This window comes from Chlorocebus sabaeus, chromosome 23 (genome assembly GCF_047675955.1).
Source record: "Chlorocebus sabaeus isolate Y175 chromosome 23, mChlSab1.0.hap1, whole genome shotgun sequence".
Classification (NCBI taxonomy): Eukaryota; Metazoa; Chordata; class Mammalia; order Primates; family Cercopithecidae; genus Chlorocebus; species Chlorocebus sabaeus.
Genome location: NC_132926.1, coordinates 54,504,757 through 54,512,951, shown reverse-complemented (window position 1 = coordinate 54,512,951; position 8,195 = coordinate 54,504,757). Strand labels below are relative to the sequence as shown.

Here is an 8,195-nt window from a genome sequence, read left to right as displayed (position 1 = left end):
AGCAGAAGTTAAAAGGAAGTTGGAGAACAGATTAATGCAGCATCAAGAACCCAGGGGAAGAGAGAGTCTTGAAAAGGAATGGCCTTTTTTTCCATAAAAGTAATAGCCAGGCCAGGTGCGGTGGTTCACCCCTGTAATCCTAGCACTTTGGGAGGCCGAGGTGGGTGGATCACCTGAGGTCAGGAGTTTGAGACCAGCCTGGCCAACATGGTGAAACCCCGTCTCTACTAAAAATACAAAAAAGTAGCCAGGCATGGTGACAGGCATCTGTAATCCCAGCTACTCTGGAAGCTGAGGCAGGAGAATCCCTTGAACCCAGGAGGCGGAGGTTGCAGTGAGCCGAGATCATGCCACTGCACTCCAGCCTGAGTAACAGAGTGAGACTCCTTCTCAAAAAAAAGAGTAATAGTGTATGAACAAGTATAGAGAATAACAAAACCGACACAGATCTGTTTCCTGACTGCCAGCTACAATGACTCTTCTCCCAATTACCCTTCTCTTTTCATACAACACTGTATAGTTATGCCATACAGTTTGTGTTCTCCCCATCATTTTCTGTGTACTTCTGGTATAGTATCTGGCATTTTTTATTCTTGCATTTTTTGTGTTTTGATACATATATTTCCTGCTGCCTGTAATCTCCTTTAGGGAAGGAATTAAGTCCTGTTATTTCTGGTCTATGGCTTCTAGCATAGTGTTTTACTCAATAAATGTTGGTTGTGTGAATACTTAGAAATATTTCCAGGAACTGTAGCTTCTAGAAATTTAAGCTGTGGGTAATGCCACATGCCTATGCATATAAATTGCGGAAGGAATCTTAGCTCCTATCTTAGATCATATTTGGAGGTCAAGTTTAATTGACTCACACTAAGTAAAATGAATTTTATGTATGTGAAGGAAATGAAGAACTAAATTATCTCTGGAATAATATTTTTGATATGATGGGAGCAAAATTATGAGCCTTTTGGAAAAGAATGGTAAGAGCACTCTGCAGCATCAGCAACTGCAGTGCACTGATGAAACTTTATGATCCTAGGTGCATTCATTTATTTATTCATTTAACGAAGATTGGCTGCGTGCCTACTAAGTACTTGGGGCTAACATTGGGGATACAGTGGTGAATGAAACGGACAAACTTGCCCTTGAGTTAATAAGCTTGTATTTATGGAAGATGGACAGTAAACAAATAGATTTATATTGTATATCAGGAAGTGCTCAGTGTTATGAAGAAAAATGAAGCAGGGTTGATATGAGGAAACAGGACTCAATTCAGCAAGAGGGAGCAACTGCAAAGAGCCCAAGGTGTGAGGGGCTGGAAACAGCACTAGGCCAGGGTGATGGAACAGAGGGAGTGAGGGAAAGGGCAGTGGGAAGTGAGGGCAGAGTGGGGGCCAGGGATTGGGTCATATGGGCCTTGCAGGCCACGGTAAAGCTCTGCAGGAAAGCACCATAGACAGGCAGACGTGGAGCAAGTGGGCTGTTACAATGCTAGTGAGATTTCCAAGTGACACTGGGTGAAGTTGGGGCTAGGTGGGGGCAGGAGCATGGCGGGGGCGGTGGTCAAACACTGTTTCCTCTGTAGAACTGACAGAATTTATTAAAGTACTGGATGTGGAGTGAGAGAGAAAGTGAGGAGTCATGGAGGTCTCCAAGGGGTGTGTGTGTGTGTGTGTTTGTGTGTGTTTAAAATAAACTTGTTTTTGGAATAGTTTCAGATTCACAGAAGAATTGAAAGGATAGTACAGAGTTCCCATATACCCCATACCCAGTTTGCTTATTATTAATAACATCTTACATAAGTATGGCACATTTGTTACAAGTAATGAGCCAATGTTGCTATATTTGTATTAACTAAAGCCAATACTTGTATTCAGTTTTCTTAGTTTTTACCTAATGCCTTTTTCTGTTCCAGGATCTCATGCAGGATACCATAGAGAGACTGAATACCCAGTGGGTAATGACAGACCATATATAAAAACAGAGCTGTTACCCAAAACCTGTAGCAACCGGTCTAGGAAGCTAAACAACAAGCCCTATAGCAATTGGTCCCACGTGGCCAGAACCTAATAATAAACAGCTTCCCTAATTTTTGCTGCAGCTTCCAACCGAGGAAAAACTAAAGAAAGTCGTTTAAGTCCCAGGTACTTAGGAGGCACTTGAGTGGTCAACCAATCTCTGTTGAATGAATGAATGTACCCGTAACCCTGCTTCTGTTTGGCCCACCTACAGCTTCCCCATGATAAAAGCCTCCAATCTGAAGCTTCTCTTTTTCCCACTCTGCAGCTTTTCCACTGCTCTGAGTCTCTGCCTTTGGGTTTCCACCAAATGCAAGTGATGGTGGCTACTCCTCTGCATAGCAAGGTCCAAATAGCCTCTTCTAGCTCTAATTTGGGTACTCTTTGTTTCTTTCCATGGCAGAGTACATTTAGCTGTCATTGTCTCCTTAGGCTCCTCTTGGCTATGAGAGTTTCTCAGGCTTCTCTTGTTTTTGATGACCATGACAGTTTTGAGGAATACTGGCCAGATATACCATATAAAATCCCTCTATTCTCATGATTACACTGGGATTATGGTTTTGAAGGAGGAAGACCACCGAGGAAAAGTGTCATTTTCATTACTTTTTATCAAAAGTAATGAAACATTCTCTCAACGTGACTTAGTACTGGTGGTGTTGGACTTGAGCCAAGGTGTTTTTTATCAGAGCAACTGGAAAAGTATAGTTGCCATTTACTGAGTAGGAAGAGTACAAGAGGGGCAGGATAGTTTGGGGAAACACTGAGAGTTTTAATTAGTCTTCTGCTTAGACACCAAAGTGAAGCTATTAAACAGTTATAGAGTTTAGGAGAGAAGTTATGGTTGGACATATAGAGATGGAAGTCATTAGCATACAGGTGTTGTTTAAGGCTGTGGACTGGTGAAGATCACTGGGAGCTTGAAAAGGAGTACAAGTACTACCTACTGGATCATTTCAACAGGAATTTTTACTACAAATAAGGATAGTTGTGTTTTTTCCATGTTTAAATTTTTTTTAGCTCTTTTTACATTGTTACTTCAAATGAAAGGCTTCTATCTCACTACTTAAGTGTGTTGGCTATGTTATTTTTTACATGTCCATTATCAGGTTAATGATTGCTTCTATTCCTAGTTTAACAAGAGTTATGAATAAGAGTTCAATTTTATCAAATTTTTTACCTGCATCTACTAGTATTATCAGATTCCTTTTCTTCATAAATTTGTTAAATCACCAATACATTTTTCTGAAGTGGGACCACCCTTCCATTCCTGGGGGGAAAACAACGCTACTTAGTCACAATGTGTGTCATCAGTCATCATTGTCATCACCATTATCATCTATCCCCCAATTCAATTTTCTAACATTTCATCTAGAATTTTTCTTTTCTTTTCTTTTCTTTTTGTTTGCAGGGCTAGCTCTGAGGTAGTGTGCCCAGAGTCAGCCTTTTAATCTGTGTTGACAAGGAAGAATGTCTTATTTTCTTTTGTCTAGTTAGGAAGCTAACCATAATGAACGCTCACTACAGAAATCATTTAACTATCCCACACTCATCAGGGGAGGAAATTAAATCTCAGAGAAGGTAACCCTCAGACAAGAGTTGCTTTGTTAATTAGTGGCAGAAGCTGTGCTAGATTCCTAATCTAGTGTATTTTCCACCTGACCCTGCTGACCTGCTTAGAAGCAGGTCTATGAGATAGGAAACAGAAGGACACCAAATGGCTGTTCCCATGCAGTTGGTTTGATTGGTGAGTTACATAAATTGGACTCATTCACCTCACAGGTTCTCTTGTCAAAATTTCACTTCTAAGCGTTAAAGAAATGCTGAATTGCCAAAAGAAAAAGCACATGGCCCTGAGCTTTAAATATTGCTTGAAAATGAAGGTGCCTGTAGGAACAATTGTGTTATGTTTCCCTTTCTAAACTATCATAAAAATTAAAAGGGAAAAGTGGAATGTTCTGTAAATTAAAAGTCTTGAGAAACACTACTACAGATATTAATATTTAGGAGTTATCATGCATTGAGAGTTATTGCTTGAAGTTATGCCAACTTTTAATTTTGTAAAAACACAAAATTCTATAAAATAATTAGAATACTTTGTAATATGTTATTGCATATTAACAGGGATTCCTTGGCCAGAGAACTAATTTTAGTGGCATGGTTTCTTATTCAAAGGAAATTTCAAATTTTCCAAAAGAAACATTTGTTCTGTCTCCTACAAGAATATTTTTAGTGAACTCATATTTTGAGAAGAAAAAAGATGATTATGAGGATGTTTTGCAATGTGTGTACTGCACATGAATCTTAATAGAAAATTCACCTCAATTCAAAACATGTTTGTAGTATTCACTCATGTAAAAATTTGAATGTAGTGGTATTCTAAACCCCAAGTTACTACCATCAAGGAACTCAAATGAATAGAGAATATAAGCATGTACAGCCAACAATACTACAATGTAAAAAGATTTTATGGTAGAAGAAAACTTTGAGCAAGTCCTTGAAAACTGAAGAATACCTATTAGTAGAAGGTGGAAAGAGAAAAACATGCTTCAGGTAAAAGGACTGATAGGGGCAAAGGTGCATGGCTTCAGGCTTGGGTAGGGCAGATTCTTGCAGTGGGTGCCTGGGAAATATGGAGCAGGATGTAGGAAAAGGAGAGGAGTCTGGAAAGCAAGGGTAAGTTGAGTTTTTAAGATTTTATCATGTGAGCAAGAAGGAGTCATAGATGTTTTTATAAATGTGTGTTTGAGAAAAATAATTAAGTTTGCTCTTCTTCTTTTTTTTTTTTTACAATTTAATATTACTGTATTTCCTTGTAAGAGGAACGTTTCAACAAATTTTACAGGTGTCAATCAACAATTGTTCAAATTGGGCACATATCAAATCTAGCATCGTGAGTGTTTTATTTATTTGCAAGTGAATTTTAATCGTTACAAATGTTAATATACTACACAAAACATCCACAGGAACTTTTTTCCTCTTTTTTTGAATTGTATACAAACACTTCCTACATAATCCAATATACAACAGAGAAATGGTACATCTTTTTCTTTCAATTTACATACAATGGAAAAACAAGTATATATATATATCTATTTTACAAAGTGTAATAAGACACTAGAGCAAGTTGACAGTTTATAATTGAGAAATTATCTAATAAAAATATCAATTTTTTTCAGCATCAGTCACTTCCATAACCAAGTGTTATTCTGATTAATAAAACTTGCTGCCAATCAGAATTCTGGTATATACTCATACCATTACTCAACTTGTAGTACTGCTCCCCACTTTAGTTCTTCACAACCACTAACATAGAAAATTGTTGAAAAGTAGGGGCAAGCATTTGCAAAATCAAACAAAAAATCGCCAGCTTATTGTAAGCATGAACATGTATGATGGAATTTCTTCCCAGCAGTAGGCTTTCAAACCATCAAGAAATCACCAGAACTAAGTTTGCCAAGTTATTTTGCCTATGTCCAAGAGGAGATGCACTTATATATCCAACAGAGGAGCTGAAAATCAAACTTAGTGTTCAGTTTCGGGATGAGGTGGGAAATTCAGCCACAATTTTAAAATGACTGTCTTTAAAAAAATGACCACCAAAAATAGGTTCACTAAATTTATTTTAAAAATCATAAAATGTTTCTTTAAAAAGAGCATTACATCCTGCCCACTGCTCTGAACAGATGCCAGGGACATGTGGACTATTGTTACTTTTCCTCCCTGTCCCACTCCCAAATGTTACAGTGGCCACAAAACAAGGTGTCTGCAATAATTACATGGGGGAAATTTTTTTAAAATCACCAACAAAAACAAAAAATAAAATCCATTCACTCTGCTGCTGTTTCAAAATTTCAAAGTTAGTTTTTGCACGCCCTTCCCCCCAACCCTATTTGTAAGGAACTAAAACATTACATCTGGTGAACAGCAAAGATTTCACTACACCTCAAATGCAGAACACTGACGAAGCAGAGGAATGTTGGCTTTTTAAACCGAAGCAGATTAAAAAAAAAAAAAAGAGATGCAGGACTCCTTCAGTTCTTCACTAATCTTAGAAAAACTTTCTGGAGTACTGCTTCACATTGTTCTGCATCTAATACTGTGCATTCTGTATCTGGTCCTGTGTTCCTGTAACGGTAATGATCCGATTTTCGGATCCTTTTAAAGGCTCATCAGTTTTGATCATAGCCCCCAACTCATGATGGGTTTAATCTGCTGACCACTTTTGCCAATAATAGATCCAGTCAATTCTTTGGGAATAGTTACTTGTATAGTAATAATAGGTCCACCAAGATCACCATATGAGCCACGACCCCCTGCATGGGAATAATCACATCTGGAGCCCCCCTGTGGTTCATAAGCCATCTGCCATTCTGATGGGCTCCATGTATCTATTGTACAGTTCCAAGTTTCATCAGGACTGAAACCAACCATGCCATTGTAACAGTCTTTAGGTCTCCCTCTTCTGTCACAGGCCATTAGGTCTCCCCACTCTAGGTGGTGGTGGTGGTGGAGGAAGAGGAAGATTCCAAGCTCTGCTACCACCCCGGCCATCTCATCCAGGAGGAGGAGGAGGTGATCCTCGACGAGGGCTCATATCTCTTCTAGATGGAGGCATGGGACCCTGACCAGGAGGCATTCTGTCAAAACCACCTCTTCCCCACATCGGAAATCCCACTGGGCATCCAGGGTGGTCATCAAACATCATTGCAAAACCACCATAATCATAGGTTTCATTGTAAAAATTGGGATCATAAGGCTGTACAGGTCCTTTGATGGGAGACTCAGATATAAGATCAAGGATGATCTTTATGCACTCTACAACCCTATTCGGTTTTCCTCCAATAAGAACAACTCTGTCAGTGGGATGAGAACAGCATTCCTAGAAAAGCTTGATGGTTGTTTGAGTGTTCTCTCAAAGTTCTTTGATTTTAGCACCTTTGACCCCAACATTCCTCCTGCTAGACTCTGATGAATCAACAGCCTCAACTCGCAGTCAAAGTCACTTCCTTTATAGTGTTGGTAATTTAAGCACTCAACAGCATCAGATTCCAGCGGGAGCTGGCTGGTTGCAGTGAGTAATGGCAACTTCATGTCCTCTTCCAAGTTAGGGATGATTTGATTCAGAATTTCTCCAATTGTTTCAATATCAGCACTGATACTCAGTATGCACTCGGGGCCACTGCTGTCTGAGACTGAAACACTAGCACTGTAGTCCGTACAGAGAGCCTCGATATTCTTGCCTCCTTCTCCAATCACTGCCCCAGCAATCTTGCTCTGAAGCAGAATGCGTAATTCAACTATCTCATCAGTGTTTCTAGATCTTTCCATGTTTGTTCCTATTCCATTTCTTCTGCAGGGCATTTACCAAATTCACCATTGGTTTCAGTGTTAGGGAAGGTTTCTTCTGGCTGTACAGTTTCCACTTGTATTAAAGGGACACACCAAGCTATAGGCCACGAATAAGTGGGACACAGGCCGAGTTTGCTCCTTTAAGGAAAATTAAAATAGACTCTAGTGATGATTATGAGTGTGGGGGCAAAGGACAGGTATTGAAATTTTCACACAAAACTCGTGTAAAAATGAGTGACTTCTTGATATCTCTGTAATAGGATAACCTATAAGTTCTATTGTCCAAATCGTAACACTTTTTAGAATAAAAGGTGGGTACTTTAAAAAATAATGCTGGGACAACAATCCTAAAGTGGGAGTGTCCCAGACAAATTGAGAGGTAGGGTCCCACTATAGCTTATTAAATTTCCTTTAGTTGAGAGCAAACAAGCAAACAAACCTTGATTTGGAAATTACAATTCAGACTCAACCAAATAAAAGTCCTTTTGGTTTAAAATAGTTATCATGAGATGAATATTCAGGCAATTTTAAACTCAAAGAATAAGAGCTAACACTGTGAGTTAGGCACTGTGGTAAGCACTCCACACCTATTAAGTCATTTAATCTTCATACAAAAACTATGAGGTAGGTATTAATATGACTATTTGCCCCACTTTATAGCTGAAGAAATGGAGAGGCTGTGTTTAGTGGAAGGTCCAAGGTTAACTGGTGACCCAGCAGAGCCAAGATTCCAATCCAGGTTTTTTGGTGCCAGCTGATGTCCTAGTCCATGCTACATTGCCTCTCACACTCTAAGCTTCAGCTCACTTGCCTCCTAAATTTGAATTTCAG

The 8,195-nt window shown here is 39.1% G+C and overlaps 1 pseudogene; it reads right to left on the bottom strand.

Moving 5' to 3' along the window:
- Positions 1–5,201: 5,201 nt before the first annotated feature.
- On the bottom strand, positions 5,202–7,696 carry LOC119628039 (heterogeneous nuclear ribonucleoprotein K pseudogene; annotated as a pseudogene).
- Positions 7,697–8,195: the final 499 nt, after the last annotated feature.